Source organism: Sphaeramia orbicularis, chromosome 12, assembly GCF_902148855.1.
Source record: "Sphaeramia orbicularis chromosome 12, fSphaOr1.1, whole genome shotgun sequence".
Classification (NCBI taxonomy): Eukaryota; Metazoa; Chordata; class Actinopteri; order Kurtiformes; family Apogonidae; genus Sphaeramia; species Sphaeramia orbicularis.
In genome coordinates, this window is record NC_043968.1 from 68,611,326 (window position 1) to 68,625,991 (window position 14,666).

The 14,666-nt window shown below is 35.0% G+C and overlaps 1 protein-coding gene across 3 annotated transcripts in view; it reads left to right on the forward strand.

Moving 5' to 3' along the window:
* rgs3a (regulator of G protein signaling 3a) overlaps positions 1-14,666 on the forward strand; it is a 254,786-nt gene that overhangs the window by 210,758 nt on the left and 29,362 nt on the right. The window lies entirely within an intron of this gene.

Sequence of the window (14,666 nt, forward strand, 5' to 3'; positions counted from 1 at the left end):
TTTCTCCCCAAAATTATAGCAACATCTTTAAACACTCATAAAATTGATACTGACATTTTAACTGCAATCTAATGTTCATTTTAGGAAGCTGTTTTCAGTCTCAGTGCCAGAAAAAACAACTTTGAAGAACTAAAACTTTGTGTCCACATCCTGGTGTGCAGTAAGTGAGGTGTATGGTACATACAGTGAGAATACAAGTACATGCTGTACTTTATCTGCATGCCAACTATGTTACTAATATCAGCATCGGTTCGGTTTGAACTTCGATGCACGTAACTGTGAAGCAGAAACAGGACACAAACATAATCACTCACTCTGCAGGAGCATGAAGTCAGGGTGAACAATACTGAGGGGATGATGGGAGGACACACAACGTCCTCACAGGACAGGAACAAGGTCAAGGAAACAGTCAGCTCCAGAGGAACAGAAAAGGAAATCAGAGCGTAGTCCTTGATGTTTGGATCAAAGGTGCATTGTGGAATTAAACATTTAACTGAATCAGAGGTGTGTTTTTGTGTTTAAGTGTGCAGCTCTGGCGCCTCCATACTAGCATCTATAATTTCATTATCCTTCACACTTAATACCCACTTTCTTCCTCTCCTCCATATTTAATTTTTCAGATTTTATGAAATAGATGCGGAAAACTGCAATAACAGGATAAGAACATATGGTACTGTATAGTAAAATAATTGGGGATTTTTTTTTTTCTCGCGGTGTGAGTAATTTTTTTTCAACTTACGCTTTCATCTTCAAAATCTAATTTAGAGCACAGTTATATTTCATCCAGTGTGAACCACAGAATCTTTTGTTTTCAGCTGGGACTTTTTGTCCACTAAACAACCAATAATCCCCCAATCACAAAAAGCTGTTTTTGTCGGAGCTGAAATAGCTTTCTGCAGAACAGAACATTAAAATATTATTAAAGCATGGTCTTACTTTCAGTTCTGTTTGTGTGCACAAATCCTTAACCACAAGTTAGAACCACTGATTGGTATATTTTGCTTCCATTTCTCTTTTTTTAAATGTATGTATCAGTTTGCTTTTAATAGAATCATAGTGTACAAATGAGGACAAGACAAAAAAAAAGAAACACTTTAAAATACACAGTGGTTTAAGGATTTGCATTATATAACATTTTCAATGAGACATGTAACTGGGCCTCCAGCTCCACTTAAAAAATCTCAGGACCAGAGGCTTTAATGGTGTCTGTCACTCCACAAATAGAGGCCAGTGGTAAAGTATTCCATGACTGCTGTGTGTTGTTTACTTCCACTGGGAGCTGAAGCACAACCTTTACACGAGCAGGGTGTGTGAACCTTATCACTGTCAGGCTGCAGCAGTTGCAATCTCATTCGCAACATTCCTCCCTTCCCTCCCTAATGCCATACATCTCATCCTGACACCGCACTTTCTTAGAAATCGCTCTGCTTTGAATGAAACCAGACTCCAGGTTTGGATTTAGAATACATTTCCCGCAGCTTGTAATTGTCCAAGGCAGCACCTGTACGTCACAACACTTCACCTCTTTAAATAGATCCTGCAATTAATATTCTTAAGGTGTTGCTGGGCTGGTGCTGCAGAGCTGTCAGCCACGAAGAAATGGGAGCACAGTTTCTATCAGCTCTGTGTTGCACCGTCAGGACAATGTGATGCACGTCACTCACATGGACGTTCACAGACAGTGCTGCTGAAACAAGATGAGACATGTATTTGCAGTGTTGTAGTTATCACTCTGCACTAGAGCTGCAACTATTGATTCATTTTGTAATCCAGTGATCTATCATCATTTTCTTAGTTTCAATTTGAATAAAGGATTTTTGAATAGGCACAAATGTGACAAAGACTACCTGTCTGTCTGTGTATAACAGGGGTGTCAAACTCATTTTCATTCAGGGGCCACATTAAGCCAAATTTGATCTGAAGTGGGCCGGACCAGTGAAATAATGACATCATAATATATAAATAATGTCAACTCCAAATTTTCTTCTATGTTTCAGAGCAAAAAAAGTAAAATTATGTGATAAAAATGTTTACATATACCAACTACTCTTTAAAACAATGTGATTCACATGAACAAACTGAAATTTCTTAAGAAAACTAAGTGCAATTTTAACAATATTATGTCTCAGTTTATCATTTAAAGATGTAAATTACAACTTACAGATCACAGTGGATCTACAAATACACAAAACATTTAATAACAGGCAGAATATTGTAAAAATTACACTTCAGACATTTCAAAATGTTTATATTTGTTGAGGTTATTCATGTTTTGTGAAATGTTAGTTTGTTTTAGTGTAAATACAGCAAAATGACATGAAAATTTTTACATTTACAAAGAAAAAAAATTGGAGTTGTGAGTATTTATGGGTTATTCTGATAGTATTTTACTAATCCGACCCACTTGAGATTAAATTGGTCTGTAAGTGGAACCTGAACTAAAATGATTAATATCTTCAGTGTAATTTTTGCATTTCACAAATTCATCCCAGGGGCTGGACTGGACCCTTTGGCGGGCCGGATTTGGCCCCCGGGCCGCATGTTTGACATCTGTAGTCTTTAAGATAAAAAGTCTTTATAAAAATATCTATAGATATAAACAATAACAACCAAGTAAAATGATATCTACAATGCATTTGTATCCAACTTACAACTACTTTGGATGGAATTAACATACACCTTTGTGCTGATCCTGGTGTCATGTTCGTCACAGTAAGAGTCCATGTGAAACACAACAGTGGAACCAATGTTTAGCAGCAGCGAAATTAAGGAAACAAAGTCTTGATTCAGGGAAATTACAATATAAGAAAATTATATACATTTTTAATTGGTTTGAGTCGATTTAATCATTTCAGCTCTACTATGTACCATGGCAGACTTTGGCCCAGTTATGTAACAATAAAAGTAATTAAAAAAAAAAAAAAAAGCACTACAATGAATACCAGCTGAACAGAAGTATTCAAGGAACATTAAGTACATTTCCTGAAATATTGAATAAAAACATGATTTTAAACTTGGGAGAGGCTAGAAAGTTTATGCATCTTTAAAAGGAAAGTAAGTCTGTATGTGTGGACCAATAAGGAGACAGCATCGTTCACAGAATTACTACAATTTGGGGGCAAAGGCTAAAGCCAGCTTCACTTTTTTGACAAAATAACTCCCACTGGTCAGCTATCATCTAGGTCCTCAACCGACAGCTGAAGTAATGTGTTACTGTATGAAACAGGCAACGTTTGAATCACAATGACAAAGATGAGCTTTATCCAGATTCTCTGAAATTTCTGTGGAAATTTGGGATACATTTGGATGGAAATGAAATGCAGTTAACAGATGTACTGTATGACATGAAATATAAATATGATTTATTTCACTCCAGAATAAGACATTGTATCAACACTGACTGTAATAACTGTATAAATTGGATGCTGTCATTTAAAATCACCAATGTAGCATATGAAAACTGAAAACAATGAAGCATATCATTCTTACAAAACACAGTCTGACTGTACAAGGTCAGTATGATGGCCGTGATTATTTTTCCATATTTTTTTAGCTATCAGACACATTGCAAAAGAGAGGCTCTACTATCATTTCATGCATCTGGAGCTCATGAAGGGAGGTATCCAACAATAATAAGAACATTCATCTGGACACTTTTATTGACCTAAGAACCATGTGTGCAATATTTTTTGTTCTTTGCTTAAAATTGCTACAAGAAATGTATTATGATGTAACTTCTTCATGAGAGTCTGGCCTCAGATTTTCCCAAATCTTAATTTAGTTTTAGCCATGACAAGAAAAGGCCTGTTATATTAATGTAATAGTAGCTTTTTAATATATATTGGATTAATTTTGAGATGTTGTACTGAAATACAGGAAACAATGAGGAAAAAATATAACAAATACATAAGTTACAAGAAGTTGATGTATGACATTGTGGTTCCTCTTTGTTTGACATCCTTAATGTTAAATATTACCCAAATCCCTCAGCCTCTTATCAAATGACGGGAGCTTCTCAGATTTCTGTAAATGTAATAGCTGTTTTCTTTCCTGGGCTTCATACCTGTCTTCACTCCCCCTGATTCAACCACAGTGGTTTTTTTCTAATGTACTGGTGGGTAAGAAGTGCATTCTGTGCACACCTTTGAATTGTACCAGTGTACGCCTAAGATTTTCAGCAAAGGTTTTCCACACGCCATCTTTAATCTTAATATCCAAGTCTTCCTTAATTCTTCCTTAACCTCCTAAGACCCACTGTCCACATTTGTGGACATGAGTTTCACAACTTTATACAAAAAAAAAAGAAAAGAAAACTGTCCACCACAAAGCACATTCCATAAAAATTTTAAAAAACTGCATCTGAAAAAACTGTTGCATCATGATGTTTCCAATATAGGCACTTATTTAATAAAAAATAAAAAAGCTTGTACTTTGCTGACATTTCCTGGGTTTTAGGAGGTTAAATGTGTTTTATAAATATACTGTTTGAGTAAAATAATTTTAAAAAATTAATAGAATCATTTGTGTATTTAGTGAATCAGTTGTCCAAGCAGAATAATATTTTTTGCCACAGTTCTTAAAAAGAGGCAATATGATTATTATTATAGCGATCTTTTGTAGAAGTAACTATCAGCACTAAAAAGTTGCTATACACAATGATAAATGACAGGAAATGCATAAAATTGCAAGTTATTTTTGGTGAGAGTTGATTGTCTGATTTTTTTTTTGGTACAGATAGGTGCTATGTGAACACCATCTGCACCTTTGGACCAGATTTCAGGATGACATTTCCTCCAAATCAAATCTCTCCGTACACAAAATAGTTCACCTGTGAACTTTCTCAGCATTGAAGGCCTGTTTTCAGACCTTAAACACAAGAAAAAAAACATTGGACACAAGATAGGAAGATGGTTGTTTTGCTTTCAACTGCAAGTTTAATTCAGTTTTTTTCAACTTTTCCAAATTTGTGTAGTGTAGATTCGTAAGACATACATGTAATTTTTGATCAGAATGGAGCTGAGCTTGCATCAAGTCCATCTGACTTTAGAGTGAATTATTATTTGTACTTTGATACAGGTAACAGCTGTTGGGATGTCCAGGTTGCACCTTGAAGGTTCATTCAGGCTCTTCAGATGTATACATACAGATACATACATGCTTCTGATGTAATTGTCATTTTAACCCAAAGCTAAATCAAGCCTTAACCATGATATTTTTCTGTCTAAACCCAAGCACATCTTAGCCTTTTGTTCTGAAAGATACTGACAAGTAAGGAGTACAAAAAATATGTGAAAAGCATGTGATTGGACAAAGATAAGAGGACTTGCTGGTCTTTAGTCAATCAGCATGATTTACCAGGAGTTTCCTTAGGTGGTGTTATTGTGTTGGGAAAATGTGTTGTAGTCCAGGGATATAGGAATCCTCTCATGAGAAAATTTTTATGTTTTCTAAAAATGAGGTCATTCTGAACCCTTAGTATTTTCCATATCCATCCATCCATTTTCTGAACCACTTAGACCAGGGGTGTCAAATTCATGTTAGTTCAGGGGCCACATACAACCCAATATGACCAGCAGTGGGCTGGATGATTAAAATAATAACACAATAATACATAAATAATATCAATTCCAAAATTTGTATGTCTAATTTATATGTTTTAGAGTGAAAAAAGTAATATTATATTATCAAAATTTTTACATCCTTTAACAAAAAGGTGGAAAAACATGAACAACCATGACCAAAATGAAATTTATTAAGAAAAAAAGCGCAATTTTAACAATTTATGCCATTATTTGGCCATAGCTTCTCATTTTCACATGTTCATTACAACTTACAGATCACAGTGGATCTACAATTACACAAAACATTTAATAACAGACAGAATATTGGTACAATTACTCTTAATTCTCTTAAGACATTTCAGGTTGTTGATATTTGTTCAGTTTTTTCACAGTTTTTGTAAAAGGCTTGTATGTAAATGTTAACATTTTTGTGTAATTTTACATTTTTTACACTAAAACAAAGAGAAAAATTTGTGGTTTTCATTATTTATAGTTTATTATGATAGTATTTTACTGGTCTGACCCACTTTAGATGGAATTGACCTAAAATGATTTTGATATCCTTGATTGTTCATTGTACATTGTTCTTCAGTGTAATTTTTGTGTTTCACTAATCTATGCTGCGGGCCGGAATGGACCCTTTGGTGGGCCGGTTTTGGCCCCCGGGCCGCATGTTTGACACCCCTGACTTAGACCTTGTAGGGGATGCTGGGCGCCAGAGCCTATCCCAGCTACCTATGGACAAAGGCGGGGGTCACCCTGGATGTGTCGCCAGTTCATCACAAGTCTAACATATACAGACAAAAAAACTTATCACAGTCGTATTCACACACATGGGTGATTTAGACTGAGCAGATAACCTATCAGTGTGTGTAAACTTCACACAGAAAGGCTGTGATTGCTGTGAGGTGATAGTGCTAACCACAATTCCACTGTGCCACCATATTTCTATATATTTTACAAAAATTAGAGCAGATAATAATAAACATCAAAAAATGTTATGAAAAAGAAAACTTGCCAAAGATGTAACGAAGACCTATTATATCAGAGAAAAGTCAGTTAGTTTTGCTGCTCACTGTTACTGTTAATTTGCATTAATCCATAAAGACCCAAACAACTGCCACTGACCAAAAGCATCTATTGACCTTAAGTGTTTAATACCTGTTGATCCACTAATCATATCAATACATGTAAATAATTGGTGTAAAAAATGCAGTTCGTCATCTTTTCATGGTCATCAGAAATGACCCATTTGGATGTTCAGAGGCTTCATAGTTACCGTGGAAACACACTACAACACTGATTCACCAGTAGAAGTTTGATAAATGACAGTAGATGGAGACGCTTGTTTTATGCTCAGTTAATGATATACTTTGCTGAAAAAGTCACTTATTTCTTCAGTTTCCATTGTTTTGATATAAAAAACCTTCTACATGATCAGTAAACTAAATATAGGACAATACATGATTTTGAATGACAGAAACCCCATAAAATTTGGGGGATGTAATGATAATAAATGGTGATAAATCACCTAAGAAATGTTAAAATAGAGAGAAAAATTCATTTGGGAACTGCCACAAAGGTAGCACTGGGTCTATATGGGTTAACTGGTGTCTAAAATCGCTTGGATTCTCCACCTAAAGGTTGGTAAAAACCCTTATCCAGTATGTATTAAGTCCCATAATCACTGCAGTTTTTGGGAGTTTTCCACATTTTGGTGCCCCTGAAGGCCGATCTGTGCATCACCGCCAGGTCTGGAAAGAATTTTGTGTTTGCAGCCATTAAAATACCAAGCAGAAAGGTCGTCCACTGGTCAGAAAATGTCAATAACATTTTAATGGACCCCCCCTCCCATTTCCAGCACTGGGTAACTTGACAGCTTTTATAGAAGAGCTCCGAGAAGTGGCGTTGTTTGTGCATTGTTGTGTAACATCCTGTGACAGGGGAAGCATTTATACAGGAAGCAGCCATCTCCTGATCGGCACTGAATAACAGGAGGCCGAACAGAGTCGTTTCAAGTACCAAACACCAAGATACACACATACTGTATTCCCCTCTCTCCATATCACATACACTTGTGCAAACGTGCACACAATGCACCTTTTGTATCAGCTTTCATTATGTAGTGTGAGTAAGGAATGAGTCAGTATCCTGTCTGTAGGTCATTGAGTTTATTTTCAGATATTACTGAATATTGCGACTGTGCCAATGTACTTGAAGTGTATCTTTCCTTGTGTGTTAGCAGCCTTTGCACAAGCAAATACATTCTCAAATATACAATCGTACCTCCTTCTGCACAAGTTTATTTTGAAGCACAAAATATCCTTTTATTTGCAGGGGAAGCTGAAAAAATATTTCCTGCAACACAGACTGAAGCAATGAAAAAGAGTGGCCTTAAAGCTGTTATGTAATATTAAATCAAAAACAATTTTGGAAAAAACACTTCAGGAATGCTCTCAAGGCATTTGATTAAAAAAAAAAAAAAAGATTGTGAGAAGGGATGTTGGACTAAACAAATTCTTCAGCTACAATGTACAGTGTTGCATGCATTGAGTTGGAGCTTGATAATCGATCTATCAGTCAGTCGATTGATAGATCTCATTTTTTTGTTTTCATAATGGACATTGGTTTGTTTTGAAACCTTAATTTGGGTATTATATTTGACAGCATTTGTTTTTTTGGAAACATTTGGTGGAGCTTGGCATAAGTTTTCAACAAGTGGTGCCAGGCACAACAAGCCCGACCCCTCCCACATATTTCGCCCATTATAAGTAAATGGGAAGATTTTTTTTTTTTTTTTTAATCATAAAAAAAATCTTTATATGAGTTCAACCATAGTTCCAGTAGTTTTGCTGCTGCAGACATGTGAAATTTCACCCACTAAAAGAAAATGGGGGAAAAAAATATTTTAAAAATTCATAAAAAATTGAAACTTGGACCTACTTTTCCCCCAGTGGAATGACATCTATTCTGGGTCACTGGCAATCTATAAACCAAATTCGGTATGAATTCACCCAATAGTTTTGCTGCTACAGCCATTTCAAATTTGCCCATTATAAGTAAATGGGGAAAAAAAAAGATTTTGAAAATTGTAACTTTGACCTACTTTTTCCAAAAATGTATTCAGATCTATTCTGGGTCATTGGCAATCTATAAACCTAATTTAGTATGAATTCAACCAATAGTTTTGCTGCTAGAGTGTTAACAAACAAACAAACAAACAAACCAAACCAAACCAAAAACAATACCCCTTGCCTCTCCCTCAGGGGGCAGGGTAATAACTAAATATCAGTGTCATGATAAACACCACCAAGTAATTTCAAGTTCACATTTGCAGTAATGTCAACATCTAATGCACAAACACACTAATTAGCAGGCTAGCTGACAAGAGCATAGAGTTGAACACAAATGAATGCTAACATTAGCTAATGTCTGTCTCAGTATCCAAGCTAGCTGCAAAACTGGACATTTTAACATGGGATTGTCTCACTTTTGAAGACCTTGTGCTCTTTGGTACCAATGTAGTGCCGTCATCTTTCAGCCCCAGAGGTTATCATTCAGTGTGAATGTGTGAATATACAGTAATAAGTGTAGCACTTAGCATAATTTCACTTAATTTTACTGTACAGTATACCAGAGTCCCTTTTACACAGATGGACTTATAGGCTGGTATCAACACTTACAGAAGTGTACTGACCTAGAAAGCAGATGTCAAAACTTAAACCGTTTTTTCCAACTATCCTTTTTCCATGAACTTTTTGAAGCCCCCTCATACACTTTACATAATGAATTAGAAGTATAAAAGAGATCTGGGTAAAAAAAAACCTGGCTAATAATTGTAATGTGCCAAAATAAAACTGGAAGCTGCAAAACATTCAGTGCATTCAGCTTCCCCACTGAGCTCAATATTTGGTTTTGTGATCTATGTCCCACATTACTTTATTCGAACATCGGTTTTCAATTTAATGAAATCTTTCTTTTCCTTTTATCATTCATCATATCTTATGCTCATCAAAAGATCCATTGTTCCCCTGAATGCCCCACACAGAGAGAGAGAGGCAGCACAGTCGACTGTTTTTTGGATTCTTCCACTTCTCTTCTTTCAAGTCTCTGGCCAAGACCTACTTGAAAGTACAGAGAAGGACGAGGGATGGCAAGGCTGATGCATATGCAGTTATTTGTCTGGTTTATTAAAACAGTTATGTAATGGGAAGTCAGTAGGTAGGGTAAACAGTGAAAAGAACTGGGTATGCTTTAGTTAGCTGGTAAAATCTTTCATCTGTGGAAACATGTTAAATGCAGCAGCTTAATGAATGTGTGTGATTCAGTCTGTCAAAATAGCTCAAGGTTGTGTACTCCATTTTCATTCAAGATTATTAAATACTTGTAAATAAAGTGAAAACAGGAGAATGTGGAACAGAGGAACAACAGGAATAGAAATCAGTGCAGAGGAAGACAAGCCACATTTCATGTCACATGTGTATATTCAAAACTAAATGTATAAGATCAATGTTTTCTACACATATGTATCCACATGCATCCGCCTTGAAAATCCAAATCACAAGCAGCCATGGAAATAATTTCCCTCTCAGTTTGTTCACTTTATTGCTCCACTTTCTAAACATATTAGTTTGGTTAACTCTTCAGTGCTCTTTTTTTTTAAATTTCATTTTGTTTTCTTTGCAGAAAGTGAAAGATAATTCAAACTGAAACTGTTTTTGTACTTTCTCTAAAATGGTACTTTCTCACTCTTCACATTAATTGGTGCTTCCTGTTACATCCACAACAAATAATTAAACCAGACATAGTGGAAGAGTTTCCCTGTACCTCATAGGGCTACCTTTCTCATTACAGGATAACCTTCCTCATAATTGGTCACCTAATAAAATGCACACACAGCAACTCACAGTTACACAAGTGTTTTGGTTTGTTTGATGATGCAATCAGCAATTTAACAAGGAGAGAGCTGTAGATTATAATAATAGTACTAATGATATTATTGTTTCAGAAACACATTTCTTGAATAGCATGAAAGAAGATTAAAATGTTGTTGTCATCTAGAGGGGGAAAATGATCCATTTGATGTAAAATCAGATATTCCAAGGGAAATAATATCATTTATGTAATAAGGGTGATGAATCATGATAGTAATAGAGGTAATGAATATCAGAAATGATACAGAAATGTCCATTTGAAAGCAACTGTCATAATACTGCATTAATGAATATCAATGAAAAACTACACCAGCTAATGTTAGCCTGCTTAGCAAACAAAGAATACTATTTGTCTGAAACCTGGTGTTTCCTCTTTGTGGTTAATTATAATCCTCAAATCATACATAGACTCCTAAATTACTGTTAACATGAGTAACATTTAATGGTCAACAAGTGTGTGTTGAGTGACCTAATGTTATTTAGTGTCTTGCTTTAGACCAGATTAGAGATGCAGCTTTCGATTATATTTGTAATCAATTAATCTAGTGATTATCGATTCAATTAAATGTTATCTGAACAGGCAAAAGAAAAAGTAAACATGGAAAAAATGACAAATAAATGTGCCCTTTATTCCAGAACCAGATGAAACAACAACCACAAAAAGTTTAAAAGTAAAAGGATGTATAAAAAATATCTATATAGAAAAACAACAATAACAGCATAAAACTATATATAAAAATATCTTTGGATATAAACAACAACAAATAAGTCCAATGACATCTACAAACAATATGTGCACCGCAGTCTTCCACACATTTGAATCTAACTTACTTATGACTTAAAATGGAACTAACATACAACTGAAAGAAAGAAAGAAAGAAAGAAAGAAAGACAAATGTTTGTAATGTTTGTGTTAAAGCGTAAAAGTTTGAAGGATTAAGGGATGGTTCCAATGTAGAAAAGTGAACATATAGACATTTTCTGTCTTTTTCTTCTTTGTTGTTTGTGTTGACACTGGTGTCATGTGTGCCACAATAAGCGTCCCTGTGAAACACAACAGAGGAACCAATGTTTAGCAGCAACAAAATTAAGGAAACAAAGCTTTATCATCTGAACCCGCTTTATACTCACTAGGGTCACTGGAGCCTATTCCTGCTACTTTTGGGTGAAGGTAGGGTACACCCTGGATGAGTCACCAGTTCAAGGCAGGGCTGACAAAACAAAGCTTTAAAACCACAAAATTGTAATCAAATATATATACTGTGTGTATGTGTGTGTGTGTGTGTGTATTTATTTATTCATTTATTTATTTATTTATTTTTGAGTCAATAGATTAATCATTTCACCTCTAATCTCCTTAATCAAAAAGCCCTGAATGGATCAAATAAACACAGGGACATTTGTTGTTTTTTTGTGGCCACTGTAAGTGGGGAGGGAGGGGTATTTAGTTTGTTGTAATCTGCAACTTCACCACTAGATCTCACTAAATATCGCACACTGATGTGAATTATCAGAAAAAAATAAAACATTTTTACCTAAAACCTTTTTATTATTTTTTTTTTTTTACAACAGTGGAACCAATGTTTAGCAGCAGAGAAATTAACCCTTTCATGCACAAATTATGAGAACCTTAATCAAAAATTTTTTCCTGAGTGTTTTATTCCTCTTTAGGCATGAAAAAAACAATGCAATTGAAAAATTTCCTCTGAAAAATAAATCAAAATAAATAAATAAAAATAATTTTAAAAAATTCAAAAATACATAAAAAAAATAACAATGAAAAAAAAAAAAAAAAAAAAACAATTATGAACCTATTTTTCATGAAGCTGCAAAAATGTCCACTCAGCCGGACACCACATGTTTAATTTTTGACGCACAGAAACATGTATTTACTGATAAATTGTGTGAAAACTATGGGGAGGGCTGGTGATTCTGGGGGTTTGTGCTCAGGAGAGATCTACATAATGTTACCAATTCATGTCAGAAAACATATGTAGTGTCTTAAAACTTTAATAAAGATATGTGTAAAAAAAAACAAACAAACAAACAAACAAAAAAATCCATGAATATACAAGAGAACAGCTGGAGAATAACTGTCCACTGTAGTGACCAGTATGCATGAAAGGGTTAAGGAAACAAAGCTTTGATTCAGAAAAATTGTAACTGAATCCAGATGGAGTTTTTGTTAATCAAGTCAAAGCTACATTGGTAAGGCAGTGTTTTTAATCAGGCCTGTGGGCTTCTCCCTTGAATTTCATAACTGTCACCACAGAAAATTCCTATTATTTCCTTTGGAATTTCTCTCTATCGATGGAAATGACATGGACTGCTATGCCTTGAGGGAAAGCTTGACGGACAGAGTAATAGTAACTAAAGTGTGTCTGTAAAATAAATAATGATTCTAAATAATCCTGTATTTATTGTTAAACCCTGTCTTCGTATCTCAGCTGATCAGTGCAAAGGCTATTTAAAATCAAGGTCAGTGGCAGGGTCCTGATGCCAAGTCTGATGATGCCACTGTAAACCACACACACATAGAAAAGCAGCACACAAAGTCAGGAAACTCAGATATTAACCCTTTCATGCACTGCATCATTGCAGTGGACAGTTATCCAGCCTTTAATTAAAACTACATTATTTCCAGTAATGACTCCCAACTCTTAATTAATATATTAATATTTATATACTAATATTTGATAGTCTCACTTTACCATAAATGCTATTGCGATGGTTTAATTTCCCCGCTAGGGTTAAATAAAGTCTTAACTTAGCCTGATATATTGTTTAAAAATTCCAAAACTTGTAATCATAAAGAAAGTCTCGGCCAATCTACAGATTAGGAAATAGTTTAATCAGTTAAATCCTTTTGATTTTCGTCATTTTGTCTCAGTGAGTGAAGTTTCCCAGAATATAATCACTGATTCATGACATTCGCCACAGTGGACAGTTACATTTTACACTGACATAGTAGGTTTTCTTAAAACACCAATATGTTGTCTTTGTGGAAGAAGATCTATAAATGTGTTTACCATTAAATAATACCATTAGACCATTAGGCTAAATAAATGACCAGTTTAAACAGGACCCTCCAATATATTGAAGGGAATAAGAAAAACAAATGTCACACAATGTAGAGATATTTCATTGTGGCTCTTTAACAATACTTTATGTCCAAAAAGGAGTAGGAAACAGCTGAGCTTATTTTTTCCAACCCCAATTTTACATGACTTGGCTAATAGGCAAATGTATACAGTCCATATAAAGAATACCATCAATAAGTATTAATGTGGTACTATTATTACTACATCTCTGGAAAATAAGGTTTTATACATCTTCTGAAATTTTGTGACGTTTTCACACTGTGTGATGAATGGAATCCACAACAATGAATAGCTGGGTATTATGCTAAAGAAAGAAGATCTTGAAGAAATCCAGTTCGATATTCTTTATGTTAAAAATTCCACTAGGTTATTAAGAATTCATTCATGAAAGGGTTAAAATAAAAAAGCAACAAAGAAGCAAGTGAAAGAAAATCCAGGACTTGACAAAAAGGAAACTGAAGATAGTCTTGGTCCCCATTTGAGTGTTCAGATGTGAACTTGTCATTTTTTTTAAATAGAAGATGAAATGGGAGGTAAACAGAGGGAAGTCTGAAGAGAAGAAGAAGCAGGGTTTGACCTGGTGAGAAGAAGTTTAAATACACAAAGCTAAGATTCATGTGTTCACCTCTGGAGTCTGGGTCGAACGGGTCCAGTCTTGTTCTTACAGTTTGTTTGTTGCAAAGAGCAACTGAAGAATTCACAGTTTATTAGTTGAATGACAGATCATTTTGTTTTATCGCAAAATAATAATCACTCCGAATCACACATTCTTGCTTACTTAGTGCGCTGAATAAGCACACACTAATACACACACATATACACACACAGACTGCATTCACTGTTGGTTTTGGCTTCTTGGTCACAGGCATGTTTGTCCATGAATGTTTGGATAAATGTTTTCAACGTCCTGTAGCGTCATTGGAAACACACACTTCCACAGAATTGTCTTTACATGTACATGCATTCATCGGAGGTGTTTGGCTGCAGACACGTGTAAAACACACACGGAGCTAGGTGTGTGTACGCATGCAAACCTGTATCTTTGTGTTGGTCCGGCCGCCATACGAACC